Source organism: Ovis aries, chromosome 3 (genome assembly GCF_016772045.2).
Source record: "Ovis aries strain OAR_USU_Benz2616 breed Rambouillet chromosome 3, ARS-UI_Ramb_v3.0, whole genome shotgun sequence".
Lineage (NCBI taxonomy): Eukaryota > Metazoa > Chordata > Mammalia > Artiodactyla > Bovidae > Ovis > Ovis aries.
This window is the reverse complement of record NC_056056.1, coordinates 28,330,998-28,352,399: the sequence shown is the minus strand read 5'-3', so window position 1 is coordinate 28,352,399 and position 21,402 is coordinate 28,330,998.

Below are 21,402 nucleotides of genomic sequence, written 5' to 3'. Positions count from 1 at the left end.
CTTCTGCATGAAGGCCAAGTTTCCACGGTCGGCTGGGGCTGGGGTGCTTGGAGCCTCTGACCCCTCATGAGTGAAATATTCTTCCCACCCCTGGGCTTGGGATTCTCAAGACAAAGTCCCAACAGACATGCCTCAAACTGATGCGCACTTTGGTTTCTCCCTGGCTGTCTTGGGAAGGTGAGGGACCTAACAGAGAGGCCACAACAGCCCCAGAGAAGAATGAATGAGGTTGGGGTCTGGGCTTGGTACCCAGGAAGGCAGGAGGTCTTTCAGGAGGGTCAGGAGTCCAGTCCCTGGGCCCTGCTGGGAGTTGGGGGGAGGGATGGTGGGGAGGGTTGTGGTTTCTGCTTTTGCCGAGGCAGCAAGGGCCAAGAAGAAGTTTAGTTCAGGGCCCTTCCCGTGGTGAGCCTGGCAGAGTGTCAGGGCCTCCTGTTTACCAGGACACACCCATGACCTTGGGAGCCAGAAAGAGCAGGGTGTAGTCCTGTGGGCTTCTGTGTCTGCCTTTTAAAAATAACAACTGTGGCCGCTTCTGACCCGTGTCCCTTAGAAGTCCCGCCCTGTCCCGTGAAGGGCAGGCCTCATATCCCTCGGGGTTGTAGGGGCACCATTCCAGATCTGTTCTCAACTGAAGAAAAGCTCAAGGGCAGTGTGACAAGACAGCTGGACATACACCAGGACACAAATCACACAGAGGCAGGCACCCTTTACACACACACACACGGGTCACAATTCATTTTTCTTAAAAAAGAACTGAACTAAACAGTTCTCAAATGCGAACAGCCACTAGCAATTTGAAAAACATTTTCTTTCACCTTTTTGGGATCGAGGCCAGGTTACGCCATTCCTGAAGAACCAAGTTAGGGTCACATAAGGCTCTTTCTTCCCTTTTGATGTATTACTTTCCTTAAAAATAAAGGAAATTAGATTCATATACTCTCAACAGTGAAGAATGCTCTCTCTTTCCTCCAAAGTGGCTGGCTCCATTCTATTTAATATTTGGGGAAGCCAAATGGGCCAAATCTTCATGAAGACAGGAAAGGAGACACTTCTCATTTCTAGCCTGGCCCAATAAATTACAGTGTGGAAGATAAGCAGTGCTGCTGCCCGAAGGGATATTTCTGGGAATATCCAAGACTGACCTTTCCAGGTTAGTTCTGGAGAGACGTGAAAACTCCTGATGGAGCACATCACAATGAAAGGCCAAGGGCAGAATGAAGGGTCATCACAGGACAATGGGGTTTCATTGTCCCATAAAAGGATAATGCAAGACCTCTCAGAGGTGAGAGGTCATTTCAGGTTGGGATGTCTGGGTAAGACTTTATACAGGAGATAAAATTCTGGCTGGCCTGAAAGATGTGCACTGTTTGGACAGATCAAAAGAAGTGAAGAAAGCATTCCAGGAGAGGGGGCTGCCATGAGCAAAGGCAAGGAGACCAGCACTTTTTGAAGGGTTCCCTGAGTCTGAAGTTCAATGAATGGACCAGTTGGACCAAAGAGAAACATTTGGGAGGAAATGACGGGAAGATCCCCTGGAAAAAGGAATGGCAACCCACTCTAGTATTCTTGCTTGGAGAATTCCAAGGACTGAGAAGCCTGGTGGGCTACAGTCCATGGGGTTGCAAAGAGTCAGACACAACTGAGACACTAACCCTTTCACTTTCACTTTCAATGCAAGAAGAGGTGTTGAGCTTTATATCCACTAGGCAATGGGGGTGGAAAGGGACAAAAGAGATACATCTGACTAAGATGCTAGGACAATAGACATCAGCAGGTGATCCAAAGGGGACAAACTCATAAAGCACTTTCACATACAAATCAAGCTGAAGATTTTCCATTAAGGTTCTGAGCAGCTCCAACATCAGCTTACAGTTGAGGCCTGCCTAGCTAGGGAGAAAGATGAGCATATTCCTAAATCATGCTCCTCTTTGTAATAGTGCTAGGTGACAATTTCGTATCTGTCTGTTCAAAATTTTTATTGACTTAGTATGGAAATACATATCCACTTTTTTTTCATTTAACATTTTAAATGAGACTCCAGATCCTCAAAACTATCATCACTGTATTTTTTAGTATGACAAGTTCAATGTCAACCCTCCTACTAGATGGTGAGCTCCTCCAAACCCAGAAACTCTCACCTGTGCCTCCCAGACCATCCCCTAGACAGAGGCTGGCAGAGAGAACTAAATAGCTACCCAATTTGTGGAATCAGATAATATTATCTTCATTAACACACAGTTGGCTCTAGTCAAGGCATCATAAATGACTGAGTGTGCTTTGGGCGTTAAACTCTGAAAAACGATAGCCTTCATTTACCTTAAAAATAAACTTGAATATGTGAGATCTAAAAAGAAATGATACAAATGAACTTATTTACAAAACAGATTCACAGACTTAGAGAACGAACTTACAGTTACCAAAGGGGAAGGGTGGTTGGAGGGAAGGGATGGTTAGGAGTTTGGGATGGACACTGCTGTATTTAAAATGGATAACCAACAAGGACCTATTATATAGCACAGGGAACTCTGCTCAATGCTATGTGGCAGCCTGGATGGGAGGGGAGTTTGAAGGAGCCATACATATACAGCCATACACGTGTGGCTGAGTCTCTTCGCCGTATCACCTGTACGCCGATATAAAACTTAAAAGTCTAAAAATAAATTAATAAACTTCATTGTCAGTCCCTCTAATCTGCAAACTACTTTTTTTAAAGAGAAGGCTAACTCCAGACTTTCATACTAAAAATACGTTTAGCAAATCTTTGTGGCCGAGAACGTCTTTGAAACAGGTAAATGCCTAGAGTCCGTCAAATGGACTGCCTTCAGGTCATGTGACTGACGCCAAGGACACAAGAATGCCCGTCATTCCTTCTGGGAACACCACCCTCCTGCAGACATTGAAAGTGCTTATAGAAACCAGTGGATAAACCTGCAAACCCCCAGCTAATGTTATAAAACATCCTTGTCACGGGAGTGGAGAGGGGTTGGGGGTTGGGGGGGGGTGTTCCCTGGAGAGTATACCCTGGGATGGAGACAGCATGTGGGAAGTTTCTTAGGGAGCACCTTCAAGATGCCCACCTATGGAGAAGGAAAGAAACAGGATTGGATGGCAGGAGAAGCTGGGCTGACAGTAATCCCAGTAAGACATCAGCTGACCCCATGGGGAACACTGAAGTTGAGGTGGCCTCAGAGTTGTCCCCAGCTGAGGCAAGGGCCTGGCCTGTCTACCTTCCCCCACGGATCAGGCGCTGGATATGGGCTGCACCCTAGAAGGGGCACGACCATGAGCAAGGCAGCTTCCTCCAGCAGAGGGCGATTCCCAGAGAGGCTGTCCACCAGCTGCACTCAGGGAAAGTGGGGGTTAAGTCCCCCTGTCCTGGGGTGGGAGGTTTGGTGGAGTACATTATCTTCTTGAATAGTCTGTGCAGGTACCCAGGTGCACCTAGGACAACCAGATGCTCAGAGACCAGAGAGGGAAGCGGCAGAGTTCCTGAGGGATCTGACCACATCTTGACTCTGCCATTTACAATCTATCAGCTTACATTACTATTGAACTTGCCGAGTCTCAGTTTCTTCATCCATAAAATGGGAGTAATAATACCTACCTACTAGGGTTTTCTTATGAGGATCACAGAAGTATAAGAAATATTCTGGCACAGTACGACAAATGGTGCTGGTAACCGGTGACCACAGTAACTATTGTTATTTTAGCAGCTGTGGCAGCAAGGAGGATTCCCTGGTATTGGTATCAGATGCCCTCAGGTGGGAGTGCTGCCAAGTCTGGGTCTGTGGACCAGACCCACTGGGACCACTGGGTCCCATATGGACCACTGGGCTCTGCGAGGTCTGTGAGGGTGACTAGTCATCTCCTTACGTCTCAGGCCAGTGTCCTGCTGGGATCAGAGACACTGCAGCAGAGACATCAGCAGGAACAAAGGACCATACTGGGGAAGGGGTTTTGACTCTCTTTGCCAGCAAAGCACATGGCAGCCTCCATGTGCCAGTTACCAAGACATGCGTGGGCCATGGGGGCGGGTGGGGTAGTCTCCCTGCAGCCTGCGGGCAGCCCCTGTGCTACTGGCCGGTCCAAGGTGGGGTGACCGCATGACAGATCAGGAGTGTTCGCATTCACCGTTTCCTCTTTCAAACAGTCAGCAAGCAGAAAACCACCAAGCTGGGATGATTTCTGAGCACACGGGAAGATCAGAGTGTAAGACCACAGCCGTGGCCACCAGGAACAGATTCTGGAGCTCTGATTCCCAGTCCTGATTGTGAGCTTCCCTTGGGCTATGACATGGATCTAACTGCAGCCGGTGAAGAAGTCACTCATTTGTGGGGGAGGGGGGAGCAGGAAGGCAGTGATATTTTGTGGGTGGCCCAGTGGTGTTTTTGTGCATGCTTAGCCAAAACTGCAAAGTGGTCTTGCTGGGTCTATCTTAGCCTGGCCTCAGGGTGCCCTGTGAGGGGCTGGTATCCTGTAAGCTTGGAACACCGCAGACTGTGAATGGGAGGCCAGCTTCCAAATATCAGGGGCTGCTCTGGTTTTGTTTCTCTCCAGGTTACTAAATCTCTCTATGTCAGAATTTCTCCATCTGCAATATGGGAATAAGAATACCTTCCCAGAGGATGATTTTGAAGAACAAATAAGATAATATGGAGCTCAGAGCAGGAGCCCACTGTGTGGGTCTCTGTGCTACCCCACTAGAATCGCATGTGGCAGCTGCTCAAACACCCATTTTATATAGATTAAGAAACTGAAATGGTGAAAATCAGAGGTGAAACAGCCATCCACCAAGGCTGCAACTGAGACTCCCGTTTGGAGTCACGGCCCAGGCCAGCAGGGCTGGCACCTGAGATGAGTATCCTCCAGCGGCAGGTAACTAACTGTGGGGTGATCTATGGATGCAGAGGGTCAGGTTCAGTCCACAATGGGGCCAGAGCTCTGCCCAGGGGAGCAGGGGCGTGGTCACCATGGGACCTAGGAGGCTGTGGTCACCATGGGGACTTGATGCCTGGGTTTTTCTTGGTGGCTTTCACACTGAGTTTAGGGAGAGTGAGCAGCCTCAGACCTGGAATCCAGGGAGTAGCCCAAGGAGATGAGGACAGCCTGACTCTGAGCCAGGGATAGAATCAGAACCAACTGCTTCTGGTTCCCACACATAATCTTGTCTGATAATAGTAGAGTTAATCATAAGTGAGATTTCCAGAATAAAGCCCACCCAGACGGAGTTCCCCAAATTATACCCTCTCCGTGGTAATTGCAGAGCTGTTCAGGACCTACATCTGGCTTATAGCGGCAATTCTATGAGGACCAGATAAACTGCCACCTCTCATCTGATGGAACAAAAGGAAAATTATACACTCTGATGGCCTGGCTTCCCCAGCTTGAGGCAATGGAAAGGAATCAAGCAGAGAGTCACAGGTCAGTGCCATCTCAGCTGTGTGGATCTGAGAAGGCATTCAGCCTTCATGTGCTCAGCTGCAAAATGGGAATAACAAAGTTACCTATTGCCCCAGACTGCTGCCAAGATCAAATGCCATATTCACAAGTGAGCAGATAAAGATCTCTAAAAAGAATTATAAAATTTTGAAAATTAAAATGTTTTCTACATAATGATTTTGTTGTTATTGAGCAAATAAAACAGATTTGAAGCAAAAATGAAAAGGTCATGTTTTAACAAGAGTGTTCTATGGCGTTATCCTTAATGCTCTTCCACAGAAAGTGAAGTCACTCAGTCGTGTCCAGCTCTTTGCGACCCCATGAACTGTAGCCTATCAAGCTTCTCCGTCCATGGGATTTTCCAGGCAAGAGTGCTGGAGTGGATTGCCATTTCCTTCTCCAGGGGATCTTCCCGACCCAGGAATCGAACCCGGCTCTCCCACATTGCAGGCAGATGCTTTACCATCTAAGCCACCAGGTTTGCTAATGATGGTTATCTCAGGACCCTGCAGTTTTACAAGTCACCAAAGAAAGTCTTTGATGTCAGAGTAAGTGAGCTCTGCTTCCTGAGGTAGAGAAGTTGGTGGTGGTGGTGGTTTAGTTGCTAAGTTGTGTCTGATTCTTTGTGACCCTGTGGACTGTAGCCTGCCAGACTCCTCTGTCCATGGGATTTCCTAGACAAGAATGCTGGAATGGGTTGCCATTTCCTTATCCAGGGTATCTTCCCGACCCAGGGACTGAACCTGTGTCTTCTGCATTGCAGTCAGATTCTTTACCAACTGAGCCCCAGAGAAGTTGACTCATTGTGTATTATTTGACAGATCCATTCATCAAAGATGTACAGAGGGTCTGCTTTGTTGTTGTAGCCTCAGTTGTAGGAGCTATAGATGAAACTTGGGTAAGAAAGCCACCAAGGGGTCCTTGAAACCAACTCCCCAGGCTGCACTGTGACCAAATTTGCTCTGCTCTGGTCCTGACCACCCACAGGCTGGCAGCTGCCCCAGATCTCCAGCAGGGCCCATCCTCACAGTGGCCAATATCTCTGCCCCTCAAGAAAGAGGCCCGGTGACTACAGCCTAGGGCCAAGAGTGGCTGGAATCAAGACAAGGCAGTTGCTACTAAAAGGGTCCCCTGATCATGGGAGGGTCTTCATCCTGAATGAGGCAGAGTCCAAGTTCAGTGAGCTTTCCTCTTCACACAGACCTGGGGCTGAAGAGAGCTCATGCTTAGATCTATGATTCTTTCCAAGAGCAATTCCATATAGCCCCACCTCTACAGAGTGAATCTCCTCCCCTACTTGAGGGAAGCCCCAGCCATTTCCCTGAGCGGACATAAAGTATTCTGACGCCAGGCTGATCTGCCCTTCCATTTTCTTTCCATCTGCCCAGTTAAGTAGTCTGGGAGTCACCAAAATCCTTGGCAGTCTACTTCTCAGGCTGAATTATTTAGTGTAACTCTAGCCCAATGCCTTTGTTGGCCTGGCAGGATAATTCAAGTCTAGTTGCTGATCAACAGAATAATTCATGTTGGTCTTTGGGCTTGTGAAAGTGTGAAAGTGTTAGTTAGTCACTCAGTCGTGTCTGACTCTTTGTGATCTCAGGGACTGTGTGGCCCACCAGATTCTTCTGTCCCAGGGATTCTCCAGGCAAGAATACCGGAGTAGTTTCCCATTTCCTTCTCCAGGGGATCTTCCCAACCCAAGGATCAAACCCAGGTCTCCTGCATTGCAGGCAGGTTCTTTACCATCTGAGCCACCCGGGAAACCCCTTTGGGCTTTAGGATCCTATATATGGCTTCCCAGGTGGCGCTAGTGGTAAAGAACCCGCCTGCCAAAGCAGAAGACAACGGAGACACGGGTTGGATCCCTGGGTCAGGAAGATCCTCTGGAGGAGCAAACGGCAACCCACTCCAGTATTCTTGCCTGGAGAACCCATGGACAGAGGAGCCTGGTGGGCTACAGTCCATGGGGTCTCAAAGAATCGGACACAACTGAATGACCAAACAACCAGTGTGTGCATAAGAAATAGGACCCAAGACAGAGTCATCCACCTGCCCCTCAAACTGACCACTTAATCCCTCAAGACCTTGAAGAAGCTTTCCTGATTTCCCCCTGTACTTGCGAGGTCAGGTCACATTCTTGAGATCGTTTATACTCTTGTCCAAATAACCCCTAGAGGGGTTGCTCATCCTGCTAGGCAGGCAATCAAAGAATTGCTTTCGCCAGAACTACTCTGCTGAATATAAATGTTGCTGAGTGGATGAAAGGGAAGGGCCATGTGCCTGGGTGAGTTCACTAAGGAACAGTCCAGGAAACACTGCCTAGTCTTCTAGGGTCGCCTCTGGGGCGTCAAGTCACACTCTGTTCTGAGAACTCCCCCAATGGCACTGCAGCCTGGCCCAGTGTCGGCCTCCACCTCTTTTCCAACACCAGCCAAATGGCTGGAGGTCAAGTCTTACATGACAGTGAAGCTGGGGTCCCTGTCCCAGCACCCAGCACTCACTCCCATGGCTCACCTGACCATATGCTCTTGTGACCAGCGGCCCAGAACACAATGCCTAGTGAGCCCGGCCCCGGGGCCCTGACTCCCCAAGCCGGAGCCCATAAAACCAAGAGCATCAGGCAGCGTGGTGGTCTTTCCTCTGGCTATTTCAAAAACACCTAGAAAACTCTCTACCTCCAGCTAGAAATTATGTTGCGATGGGAGGTTGGAGAGGAACAGAAGAGAGGTCAGCCCTGGGGTAAGAAGATGCACTTCTGGCAGAGTCTGTAGGGCAAGAGGTAGAAAACCCCAGTGGCTCTATGGCTTCCATGTTCCATGTCACAGAGAAGCCTGAGGCCAAGAAGACCACAGCCCTATTTGTCTCTGCTTTGGTCAGTCTGCAACTGGACTGTTTGGCTTTTGATTTTCCAGGAGATCTGGAGCTCACGCTTTCAGGATCCCCCTGTTAAGAGGAGGGCTAGGGACGACTTTCCCTCCCAACCACATCTGAGAGGGAGAGTCAAGCACTGACCTGCGGATGACTGGCCCAGAGCATCTTACACACTGAACTCAAACCTTCCCAGGGCAGCAGACAGCAGAGAACAGGGTGAGCCCCAGGCTGCAGGGCTGAGACCCCTAGGTCAACATTCTAGGAAAGTGGCCTTTCCCTAGGAAAGCTGGAAACGGTGCTTTTATAAATGAGCAACGCCCTGTCTTTGGAGGAGTCTAGGCAAGAGCAGAATTCTCTGGAAGGAACTCATCAGTGGGAACTTGGACTCAGTTGACTTGAACATCTCTCCCACTCAAGGAGCCCTGGGTTCTGAGTCTGTGGATGGGCTGAGTTGATTACTGAGGGAGGGTCTGGCAGCAAACCTCCTGCCCCTGCAGGGCATTCCTGAATGGCTTTCATCGCTGGGCTGTGATGGGAGAACAATAATCCCATGCTCAGACCAAAACATCTTGTGGTGGGGCCTGTGCTGCGAATACATCCTTCATCCCTCCTGCCACCCTTCCGGCTCCCCATAAGGACTCACTGGGCTGGTGGCAGGGGGCGGGAGGGGGAGTGGAGGCTTGCCCAGCACCAGCCCCAGCCCCAGCTGGGGTGTCTCAGGCCTCTGTTAGAGGGGGCAGCTGGCATCTGGGACTGTCTAATGTGACTTCCAGTTGCTTGGAATCCTCCCTAATAGCCATGATTTCCGGGGGTTCTATGAAGGAACCACGAGAGACCATGGCCGTCTTGATGCCTCTCCAAGATGTTAATCTTAGGAGCGATGACGTTTCAGATGAAGTCACTTCTAAGAGAAACCATTTCCCATTTTTTTAGTTCCTGAATAAACTAAAAGTTTAAATAGTTTAAGGAATTCACTAGCTATCTGGATTAACTAATTAACAACTAAGCAAGCGGTTGGGGTCTCAATTTTCTCATCTGATAAAGATCATATAATCCAGAACTGACAGTCTGTGATCCTAGAGCTGGTTCTACATAATGTGTGTGTGTGTGTGTGTGTGTGTGTGTGTGTGTGTGTGTCTGTGTGTGTCTGTGATTTCACGTATGCTCATGTTTAATCATTGGCATGGGCTTCCCAGGTGGCTCAATGGCAAAGAATCTGCCTGCCAATTCAGGAGACTTAAGAGACGTGGTTTGATCCCTGGGTCAGGGATCCCCTAGAGGAGGAAATGGCAACCTGATCCAGTATTCCTACTGGAAAATTCCATGCACAGAGCTGAGCCTGGTGAGCTACAGTCCATGGGGTCGCAAAGAGTCTGCTACAACTGAGCGGCTGAGCACAGGCACAGAGAGTCATTGGCACAGGTGCCTCCATTAGCCAATGAAACAGCACACGCAGGGCCAGTGACTCCACCTTTGGTTCTGGGCTGGAAATAAAACAAAGAAAGGCACCTCTACCTGTTGGGACACTGAGAATGTTAACTCCTCCAACTTCCAATTCACTGGACTAAAGCTATCAAGCCTAGTTTCCTAACTGGTTGTGTGGAAGGCAAAGTGATCTCTTATAAAAGATACTGTGGAGGGGGCTTCTAGCTTTGGGTACATGTACCTAAGTTCATGAACATGCACACATAGAGATACTTCTAGTTACAAGTTGTTTTTGAGGGCACAAACCATATCTGATTCTACTTGATATTTTTATTAATGCTGCTGCTGCTGCTAAGTCGCTTCAGTCGTGTCCGACTCTGTGCGACCCCATAGACGGCAGCCCACCAGACTCCCCCGTCCCTGGGATTCTCCAGGAAAGAACACTGGAGTGGGTTGCCGTTTCCTTCTCCAATGCATGCAAGTGAAAAGTGAAAGTGAAGTCATTCAGTCGAACTGACTATAAGACCTGGCACAAAGCATTTGATCAATAAACAGTTGGTGATGAATGATGAAATAAAAGAATAATACTGATCCTCCTCTACTTACCATGGGTTTACGTCCCAATAAACCCGTAAGTTGAAAATACTGTAAGAAGAAAATGTATTTAATAAACTAACCTACCAAATCTCATAGCTTAGCCTCGCCTAACTTAAACACCCTCATACCATTTACATTAGCCTATCGTTGGGCAAGATCATCTAAAGCAAAACCTGTATTATAACAGTGTTGTCCATCTCATGTGATTGAATACTGAATTGAAAAATAGAACAGGTCTGGGTACAGAGTGGTTGTAACTGTGTTGGTCGTTTACCCTCGTGATTGTATGGTTGACTAGGAGCTGCGGCGGCCACTCCATGGTAACATAAGAGTGTGTCACTGCATATCACTAGCCCTGAAAAAGATCAAAATTCAAAGCATGGTTTCTACTGAGTGTGTATCACTTTTATACCATTGTAGAAGTTGAAAAAGCAAAAGTTGAAACGTGTTAAGTCTGGGACCATCTGTACTCATAAAACCCACTGGGGTTTTATTGCCAGTGTACTGAAAACATAGCAGACCCTGATCCAGCTACTGCTCAGCTCTTCAACTGTGAATGTTTAGTTAATAACTAAAATATCTTAAGAACTTTATATTGGAGAGAGAGAAGGGGCCTGAGGCTTGGAGGGGAGCTGAGTTCTTATTTTGCTACTAGTGATCTGAGTGACCTTGGGAAGCACCCCCAGACTCCAGGGACCTCAGTTTTCCATCTTTATCCATTTGTTAAAGTTTTAGCTTTCCATCTTTAAAACAAGGAGCTTGGATTGAATGACATGTGGTCTCCATCCCACTTCTGGCAGTAATAGAAATGTAAAACAACAGTGAGTGTGTGCATGCTCAGTCGCTCAGTTGTCTGACTCTCTGCGATCCCATGGACCATAGCCCACCAGGCTCTTCTGTCCATGGGATTTTCCAGGCAAGAATACTGGAGTGGGTTGCCATTTCCCTCTCCAGAGGGTCTTCCCAACCCAGGGATCGAACCGAGAACTCCAGAGTCTCTGTGGTCTCCTGCGTTGGCAGGCAGATTCTCTACCACCGAGCCACCTGGGAAGAAGAATAGTATTTTACAGAAAAAAAAAAATCTTAATTATAATAATGGCATTGACTTTTAAACTGTAAAAATCTGCCTGCATGATCTTTGTTTTCTATTTATGAACCTGAATTCCCTTTTTTTTTTTTTTTTTTTTTGTTATTGTCCAAGAAGCAGTAGGGAATATTCAGACTTACTCAGGGCCAACTTAAAAAGTCTGGCATGCACTTGTCCTGCTAGTGAGCCCTGACTTCAGCCAGAAGAGCTCTTGATAGAGCAATGCCAGGGACACACACCCGTGACTGCTCACAGGACACCCAGAATATATCTGGAAACTACAGATATATTGAAAGCAGCCTTTCAAGGGGATATTGAGCCCGCTGGTTCCATCCCAGCTCTGCTCCAGAGCAGCAGGAAATAGTGGGAGACAGGAGCTGGGCAACATGGGTATGGCTTTCAGAGTCCCCTTTCCAAAGCCTGGCCACCCCACCTATCTTGTGTTCCAGAAGTAGAGGGAGGAGGCGTTTCTCAGGATGACTATGACTCTACCAGTGGCCAGCCCACCCCACCAGACCAGCAAGCATGGATCCCCAGAATAAGGTATTTTCTGTAGGTACCTCTGCTACCACATGCCCTACAAGCATGACATTCTGCTAGTCTCCCTTAGAGGAACGAGCAGGGTACTGGGCATTGCAGGAGGGCTCCAGCCCACCAAGATCAAAGACCTTGAACCAGAGGGAGAGAAAAATCGCCCCCATCCTGAGATGGTGCACCAGTTGTCTGTAAACTCATCCTTAGCTGGAGGATTCCTTGGATTCGTCTCTAAAGAACAGGAAAATGGTTGACATCAGCAAAAGGCACTCTGAGGGTACCCTCAGCATCCTTCAACCCAGGAGGAAAGATGTCCCAAATTCCTTGAAGAGAGAGGGTGGGGAGATCCTATTAGAACCATACTGGTGAGGCCACTGTTTATGAAGTGTGCCATAAAGTGTCAGACGGGTAGGGAAAAAGTCCTCCCCATGGCAGTGACAACATACTGCAGTGACAGGCGGTGTGGGGTCACTGGCTGTGGTGGCTTTGCCACTCCCTGAGGTCACTTCAGGGCAGATGGAACCAAGCAAAGAAGCAGCTACAGACATGTACCAGATGAGAAAGAGGAGACAGCACCTGGATGGCTGCCCCCACAAGCTGCCCAAGAGTCCACAGGGCAAGTAGGTTTGCCAGGTAGGTGCCCAGAACCAGAGATTCTTCCCTGCTTCTGCTGGCCCACACAATGGATTGACAGTGTCTCCTTCTGTGGGCAGAATCAACTACATAGCTTGTGAATCCAGTACAGAATGAAAAGGTGGCTCCCCATTCAAAAACTGAGAACTCCAGAATGGCAAGTACATTATATTAAACTTAGGTCAGAGCTCTTCTGAGCACCAGGTTCTGTGTGACTGCACAGGTCACCTGCCCTGAAGCCCGCCACATCAATAGGGATTTTCCAATTCTGTGTATTTCCTTTTGGAGTTCGCCTTCATAGTTTGAGGACAAGTTAATCAACAACAGTGTTTCTATCTGCTTTAAGGAAACAAACTAAAACAACTAAGGTGCCTCCATTCCGGGAGTATTTATTGAGCACCTGCCTCATGCCAGGCATGCAGTGATGAACAAGGGCCGTGCTCTCATGGTCCTCACGTTCTAACAGAAGCATCCCTCCTCCCCCAGACTTCTCAGACAAGGCTGGTAGGCCAGCGGACCCCAAGCTAGCTTCTCGGTGAAAAGCCAGATAGTTCAACACTAACTGTGCCTTGTATTCTCTGCACATGTGTTATTTTTGCCTCCCCAGCAGGGCCACAAGCTCTTTGTCTCATGAAAAGTCCTCATTTAGTCCATCATTCAACAAATGTTTACTCAACACCTGGACCAGGCCCAGGTCTAGATGCCAGGGATACAAGTCATTATAAGACCTGGTCCCTATGCTCCAGTAGACTTCATTCTAGATGGAGTCAGATAACAGATGAATGACTACATTGAGGAGAGTTGAGAGTGATAAGGAAGGAACAATGTGGGATTTTTTTTCATTAATTTTTTTCCCTTTTAAAATTAAAACTACTCTTTGTTTTCTTTAATTTTTCTTTTTAATTGAGACTACTTTTTCATTGTAATTTTTTCCTTTTTTAATTAAAACTACTCTTTTTCTTTCATTAGTTTTTTTTAATGAAAACTACTCTTTTTTCCATTCAATTATTTTTCTTTTCTTTTCTTTTTTTTTTAAAAAAAAGAATGTGTCTTCAATACAAGAGGAAGATAGAGGAAGTCAGGAAAGGCAGATGAAGTCTGAGCCCTGCTTTGAAGATTTAGTGGGAACAAAACTCAGGCTTGTGTCTTCAGGGGGACCTCTCCAAGGAGCACCCCTAGCTAGCTCCTCCCCTGTCTTCCCCTCATCCTGTTCTTCTCCAGCACCTGGGAGCACCATCAGCAGTTCTCGCCTTCTGAGAGCTCCACCACCTGATGCTTGAATTCCTTCCACTACATTTTGAATGGGGGTCAACCAGCGGCAGCACAGACATGTTCATGGACGCAGGGCTCATGACCCTTGACTCATGTTCTGACCACTACAGTACCCTGTGTGATGCGGGACCATTAATTAGCAAGATCAGGAGTCCAGACATGAGCTGCATCAAATCCCACATAGAGATTTTTAGCCTGTCTGCCCTTAAGATGGAGCCCCCAAATATTTTCATCAGGGCCTAAACTCATACCTGGTAGCCCTAACCCATTGAGTTTCTCTCTCTCTGGTTCCTGAACTACCAGGATCTGATGGGCTAATCCCGTCCGATGGCCTATTCTACTGCCCTCCAGAAAGCAAATTCAGGTCCAATGCAAGTCCTAACTCCTTGAGCTCAGATGGCATGTTAGCCCTTGGCCTGTTGACCAAGGCGGAGAAGCGGGGCTCAGAAATCTTAGTGTGGTTTGAAGAGGATGCACCAAAAGTCAGCTCATCCCAGTGTCAGTTTCCAGCCCAATCTCTGAAACTAGCCCTTGCTTCCAAAAATGATAAGGCAAGTGACCATCCCTGACCTCGCCTTCCACCACTGACTGCCAGAGTAGAATGTCCCCAGGCCTGGAGGTCACCAGGCCACCAACCCCCAGATTTGGCCCAGAGTCCTCAGATCTTGGAACTTGGCGCAGTTGACTTAAATATCTGTTTCCCAGTCCCTTGGAGAAAACCTGCCAAAGTGAGATGGGAACAGCCAAGTCTCTGATCGGTTGCTGGCCCTCCCTAGGACACTGACCCAGATCCAGTCAAGGTCAGGCATTACCAGGAACTTAAGTTCAAGGTCAGCTATCTGAAAAAGCCAAAATATGGAGAGGGTGCCGAGGGAGAGACTCACCTTTGATTGGGAACTTCTATACCACACCCCTGTTCCTATGCTCTGTCCCTGATGATTCGATTTTTTTGCTCTTATTCAATGAGAATGTAAAAAATGACAAACAAAAGTGGAGCCAACTCTGAACAAAGACCTCTGCTCCAGTCTAATCCTGTAGTTTAATTAAGCTCAGCTCCTACCTCTGTGCCAGGAGAACCAGTTGGCCCAGCTCACGTGCAGGAAGTTTGGTAAACTCCTGCAGAAATAAAGCTCTGGGCTCTTGCTCTCAGAGGTGCTGCGGTCAGGTGATCAAGTCTCCTCATTTCTTTGTTTTCCCTTTCATGGTGGGGTGTGGAGTCTGCTGGTTTTGCTAAGCAGCATAATAGGCAGGGACTTAACTTTCTCAGGTTACAAACGTAGCAGCTGAACCCTGGGTCTTGCACACACAGGACTAATGGCTAGATCTTTCTAGCATACGTTCCCTATCACTTACGAGTTGTCAGCATTTTTCCTGGTATTCTTGTCATCTGGAGAAGTTACCGATTCTTCTTCACTCTGTGGCCATGTCAGAGAGGAGGGTGGGAAAGGTCTCCCTGGCCCCATGTGCTGCCCACCTGCTCCTCGTTATGTGTTATTGGGTCAACAGACAGATATGTGGTCCGCCCAGACTCTGCTGAGGACTCATGAGCACCATACTCCTAGGAAGAAAGCCTGCTGGTCCCCCATAGTTTCCTCTTGGCATTCAGATGGCTCAGCTTCTGCCACCACATCCTGTGGGACCCAAGCAGTGGGTACTTCTTCCCCGAGTGCCAAATTCATCCTGTGTAACCAAATCACTGCCGATGGTGACTAAAGCCATGAAATTAAAAGACACTTACTCCTTAGAAGGAAAGTTATGAGCAACCTAGACAGCATATTAAAAAGTAGAGACATTACTTTGCCAATAAAGGTCGGTCTAGTCAAGGTTATGGTTTTTCTGGTAGTCATGTATGGATGTGAGAGCTGGACTATAAAGAAAGCTGAGCGCTGAAGAATTGATCCTTTTGAACTGTGGTGTTGGAGAAGACTCTTGAGAGTCCCTTGGACTGCAAGGAGATCCAACCAGTCCATCCTAAAGGAGATCAGTCCTGAGTGTTCATTGGAAGGACTGATGTTGAAGCTGAAACTCCAATACTTTGGTCACCTGATGCGAAGAAGTGACTCATTTGAAAAGACCCTGGTGCTGGGAAAGATTGAAGGCGGGAGGAGAAGGGGACGACAGAGGATGAAATGGTTGGATGGCATCACCGACTCAATGGACATGAGTTTGAGTAAACTCCGGGAGTTGGATGATGGACAGAGAGGCCTGGTGTGCTGCTGTCCATGGGATCGCAAAGAGTTGGACACAACCGAGCAACTGAACTGAACTGAACCCTGAGAAATCTCCAGATTATCAAGGACCCTCTGAACTGAGATATTATTCAGTAATTTAGCAGTTACCAAGCAACTACTACATGCCCAACCTCTAGCTGGATGCTGAGGTTGCAAAAATGAGGATGATGTGATATCCTGAGGAGCTTACCGTTGAAAAAGTCCTTGACAAACAAATGAGTGGTTATTATTACACACTCATTTATCCAGCAAGATTTATCCCACTCCTACTTGTGCTTAAGGTGCTAAGATGAATCCACGAGAGGGAGGGTTAATCAAGATTTACTGGGACTTAGAATGCGCTGGGCTCTGTGCCGAGTACTTGGTTTGATCTTGTTTAATCTCCAAAATTATTTCCATTCTACAAAGAAAGAACCTGAGGCAGACGAAGGTAAAAGTAATTGGTCCAATAATGCTCAGATCGTGAAGGACAGAGCGGGGGCCTATAAGCCTCAACTTTCCCACCAAGCAGCCTGACTTCCCTGAAGGTGAAACAGATGGGCAATACAGGAGAAGTGATGTGACAGAGCAGGGGCCCACACCTGCACTGCGCCACTCCTGCCCCTCTTCCTTGAGGTTCCTGGCAAACTCCCTGAGCTACCATCTCTTCTCACATCCAGCTGAGGATAAGAGGGTTACAGGTGCCCAGAATTGGTCCATGATCCCTGCTGTTTCTGGGCCCTGCTCTGCACCCCACCCTACCCCATCCCACGGCCCATATCACACCCTATGATGATGCTGGGCCTTCTGAATTCCCTTGGCTAACTGGTGAGCCTTCTTATAATTGGTCACTAGGTCGTGGATGGAGGTTGGATCATATCAGTCTACTGCAGAACTCATGGCATTTTGTGCCTGATTAGTAGTCTTTTTCCTTTTTGAATTGTTTTTGCCTTCACGGCATTTCATCTTCGTGCGTTCAGATTTGGCAGGCAACCAATGATACAGTCTGTAATTTCTGCCATTACCCATGAAGTAAAAACTTTGAACAATTCTCTGTTGGCACAGCTACACACACCTTCAGAGATCCCAGACTGGCTCGTTTATTCTGGTGTTATCTTGTACATGTAGCTTGGATCTCCATTTGGTCTACAATTCTAGACTTTCTGGGAGGAAATTTGTAGCCACAGAATTGCTCAACTGAGAGGAAGGGAGTGGATGGACTGATCTCCCTATTTACAGAGTCAGCCTGGTTATGCGACCAGATATCATGCTTTGCCATATTTGGCTGTTAAGGACGAGTGTGTATTTTACAAGTGACTGTTTTTAGCACTCATATAAATAATACTTTTTATTCTGTCCGAGTCCCATTTATAATCTCTCTACCATTAAATAGCACACACATTCCTGCATTCCTTCTAGGTGCCTCCAGAAGGTTTCAATTGCTTACCCAAAGGTTAAACAAGTCCTGGAAGCAAATGAAATCAATCATTAACAAAGGGATGAGAAACTTGCTTCTGGGAAGATTTGTTTCTTCCCTTTTCAAGATTGAAGGGAGAAGAAAAACAGCTCCAAATGACAGCCAGAGGACAGAGGTCACACAGAGTCATTAGAGCACAAGGCCCCTTAGAATTGTGCTTTCAGATCATGGTTTCTAAAATGAAAATCATGGCCAGTTATGCCAAGCTCCCAACCCGGAAACCAAAACTGCCCAGCTCCCTCTGATGCTTGAAGCTCAGCCCACAGCAGAGACCAACCACTGAGGACTCCCAGACCCCCAGGTGGTCCTGTGCTTCCACTGCCTGATCATCTTGGAGTCTCTAGGAGGACCTCCCCAGAAACCTCACCAGGCCAAGAGCACGTCGTGATTCCTGTGAGGTGGGGTACAGAGAAGGCCTTCCCTAGTTGCTGTTGGCACCCAAGGCCTGGCCTCACAGAAGCACTTTCTTAACTTCCCTAGACTCAGCCTCTGCAGCAAAAGCAGTTGGTTGCTTGTCACTGCTGTGTCATACATAACTCCTGTCAGAACAGAGTGATTTATCTGCTTGATTCTGAGTATCCAGTATCTGTGGATTGTGCGACCCTTCGTGCAGTCCTGTCATTTTTTTAACCGACCTTTCTCTCATGCCCCAGAGCAGGTGTTCTCAGCCTTTGTCACTTCCTTGGGTCTCTTAGAAGTGGGTGCTCCCTAAACTTCTGTCTCTTGCTTAATCAATGCATTGACTCTCTTGCTACTTACTGAGGTGCTCGTATGGGTCAACACCTACTGGGCAGTAGACACACAGCAGTGATGGAGCAGACATGGCCTTTGTGCTCACTGTGGGGGTTCAGTTCAGTTCAGTTCAGTCGCTCAGTCATGTCCAACACTTTGTGACCCCATGGACTGCAGCACGCCAGTCCTCCCTGTCCATCACCAGCTTCCGGAGTTTACTCAAACTTATGTCCATTGAGTCAGTGATGCCATCCAACCATCTCTGTCATCCCCTTCTCCTCCCGCCTTCAGTCTTGCCCAACATCAGGGTCTTTACAATCAGTCAGTTCTCCACATCAGGTGGCCAAAGTATTGGAGTTTCAGCTTCAGCATTAGTCCTTCTAATGAATATTCAGGACTGATTTTCTTTAGGATGGACTGGTTGGATCTCCTTGCAGTCCAAGGGTCTCTCAAGAGTCTTCTCCAACACCACAGTTCAAAAGGATCAATTCTTCGGTGCTCAGCTTTCTTTATAGTCCAATTCTCACATCCATACATGACTACTGGAAAAAACAGCTTTGAATAGACAGATCTTTGTTGGCAAACTTATGTCTCTGCTTTTTAATATGCTGTCTAGGTTGGTCATAACTTTTCTTCCAAGGAGCAAGCGTCTTTTAATTTCATGGTTGTACTCACCATCTGCAGTGATTTTGGAGCCAAAAAAAAAAAAAAAAAGTCTGTCACTCTTTCCACTGTTTCCCCGTCTATTTGCCATGAAGTGATGGGACCAGATGCCATGATCTTAGTTTTCTGAATGTTGAGTTTTAAGTCAGCTTTTTCACTATGAAGGTTAGGACCTGACCTGCAATCCCCTCTCACTCCACAAACTCTTCCTGGATCATCTCATTTCTTCTCCAAGGATTTCCATTGCCACTTGTGCCCTAATGACTCCCTCTTGGTTCAGCTGACCCATAAACTCACCCAATTCTGTGCCAGACAGTGCCTGTAGGCATCCTGACTTGTGGTTGGCAATGAGGAAACCAATCTCCATGTAAAGTGGGATGGCTGAGCATCACAACCACGACTCTTATCCCACAATGCCTTTACTTGGTGATACTTTCTCTGATCCCAGCTCAAAGCACCATGGCGGAAAACCTCAGAAGTGCTACTTCTCTTTCCCACCTGCCCAGACATGGATAATATTCTTCCCAGTTGGAGCAGAAATTTCCCTCCCTCCCCACACCCCATTACCACCCAGCAATACCTTCAATTCACCTAGAGTACGGCCTCAGAAAGACAAAGGAATTCCCTTTCCTTGTCGCCTAAGGTCTAATTTCTAAGACCACAGTTCTTATCCCTTCCTGCAAGGGATCTTCCCAACCCAGGGATCAAATCTGCATCTCTTATGTCTCCTGCATTGGCAGACGGGTTCTCTATCATTAGTACCACCTGGGAAGCCCAATACAGACATAAAATAGAACAAATAAAGAGCCTAGAATGGGGCCTGATGCCTAGTCAATAAATAGTAGCTATTGTCATTATCATTGTTATTATTACTTGTACAGATTGAAATCTCTATGTGGGGAGGGACCATGCCTGCCTAATTGTCTACTGAGTTCCAAGCTCCTAGCACAGTACCAGGCACAGTGTCCTTTAGTCAACAATAAATATTCAGAAGGAATGAACCAGGGTCCTCCAGACTCTTACACCTCTCAGGCCAGGAAAGGGGCTGCAAGAATTGATTGAAAGAGCAGCCTGAGTACCCACTTTCTCTCTCCAGCCAGAAGATGTACCAAGTAAAGTGGTTAAGAGTCTGTCCCACAACAGGCTGGAGTACCAGGTCCCTTTGGGGTGTTGCCATGTCCCTGAGCCCAGGCTACGTGTTTCCAGGAGTCCAGTTCTCACAAAGCTAGCCCTTGTGTTTGCCCCGCATCCCTGGGAGGCACAGAGAAAACAATGAAGCCATCATCACCAACTTCCATTCCTAGTCTGTGTGTGGACAGGGAGGGCCGGGGAGAGGCTGTGTTTGACTTGGCTGGGGAACATCATTTTTCTTCACTGAAGAAATGCATGCCAGAGGGGCTAAAAGTAGAAGGTAGTTCTCACCCAAGAGAGCTGTATTCATCAGAGGCCAGTAATATAAAGTAATTACAGTAATATAAAGTATATACAGTAATATAAATATAAATATTTATCACAGTAATATAAAGAAGCTGTATCTTCCAACTACACATCACCCACTCCTGCTTTAAGATTCGGTTCAAATGTCTCCTTCTCCATGAAGCCCTTCCACCTTCCCCTTGGCTCCTAGTGTGCCCTGGGCCTGCTATCTCCATCTGAGCATGCTCAGTGAACACCTTCCTGGAACTTGCCCTCGCCAGGGCAAGGACTGTGTCTTATTTGCTTTTGCAACCCTTGTCTTAGCAGAGCAGTGTGCTGCTGCATTCTGAACTCGGGAATGGCAGAAAGATATCTTTTGAAGGGCATTAAACCCCCTGTTGTACCAGAGTGTGAAGAGAAGACTGGGGTTATGTGCGGGTCTTCATAGGAGGGAAGTTCTCTGAAAACTTCCCTGAACTTCTCTGGGAACTTCTCTGAAAGCTAGTGCTGTGCTCGCTAAGGTAGGGCAGTCAGGGCTACAGGCCACTGCACCATCAGCCTCAGGAATGTGACTCCCTTTATTGCTGAAACGACCTCCCTGCACGGTATAATGACCAGAACTCTCCCTTATTCCAAGCCAGGGATTCTCAAAGTGTGGTCCCTGGACCAGCATCACTTGTTCTCTGCCCCAGATGTGCTGATCAGAGACTCTGGAAGCTAGGCCCAGCCATCTGTGTTTTAACCAGCCCTCCACATGATTCTAACTCAGGCTTGAGTTTGAAAACCCCTGTTCTAAGTACACGGAAACACATGTGAAAAAAGACCGTAGAAACACAAGCCAGACTGACTTCAAATTAAGATTAAACAAGAACCCAAGCCAATGCCCTTTGCTATGAAATGCCCAGGATCAATGAAACACCCCACTATTATCCATGAAACCATTCAACAGGCAATTAAATGAACTCAGCACATTTATTTCAAATGTGCAAAATGAATGTTCATATCCTAGGAGTAACACCAGATGTTTTGCCTCTTTTTTTCCTAAT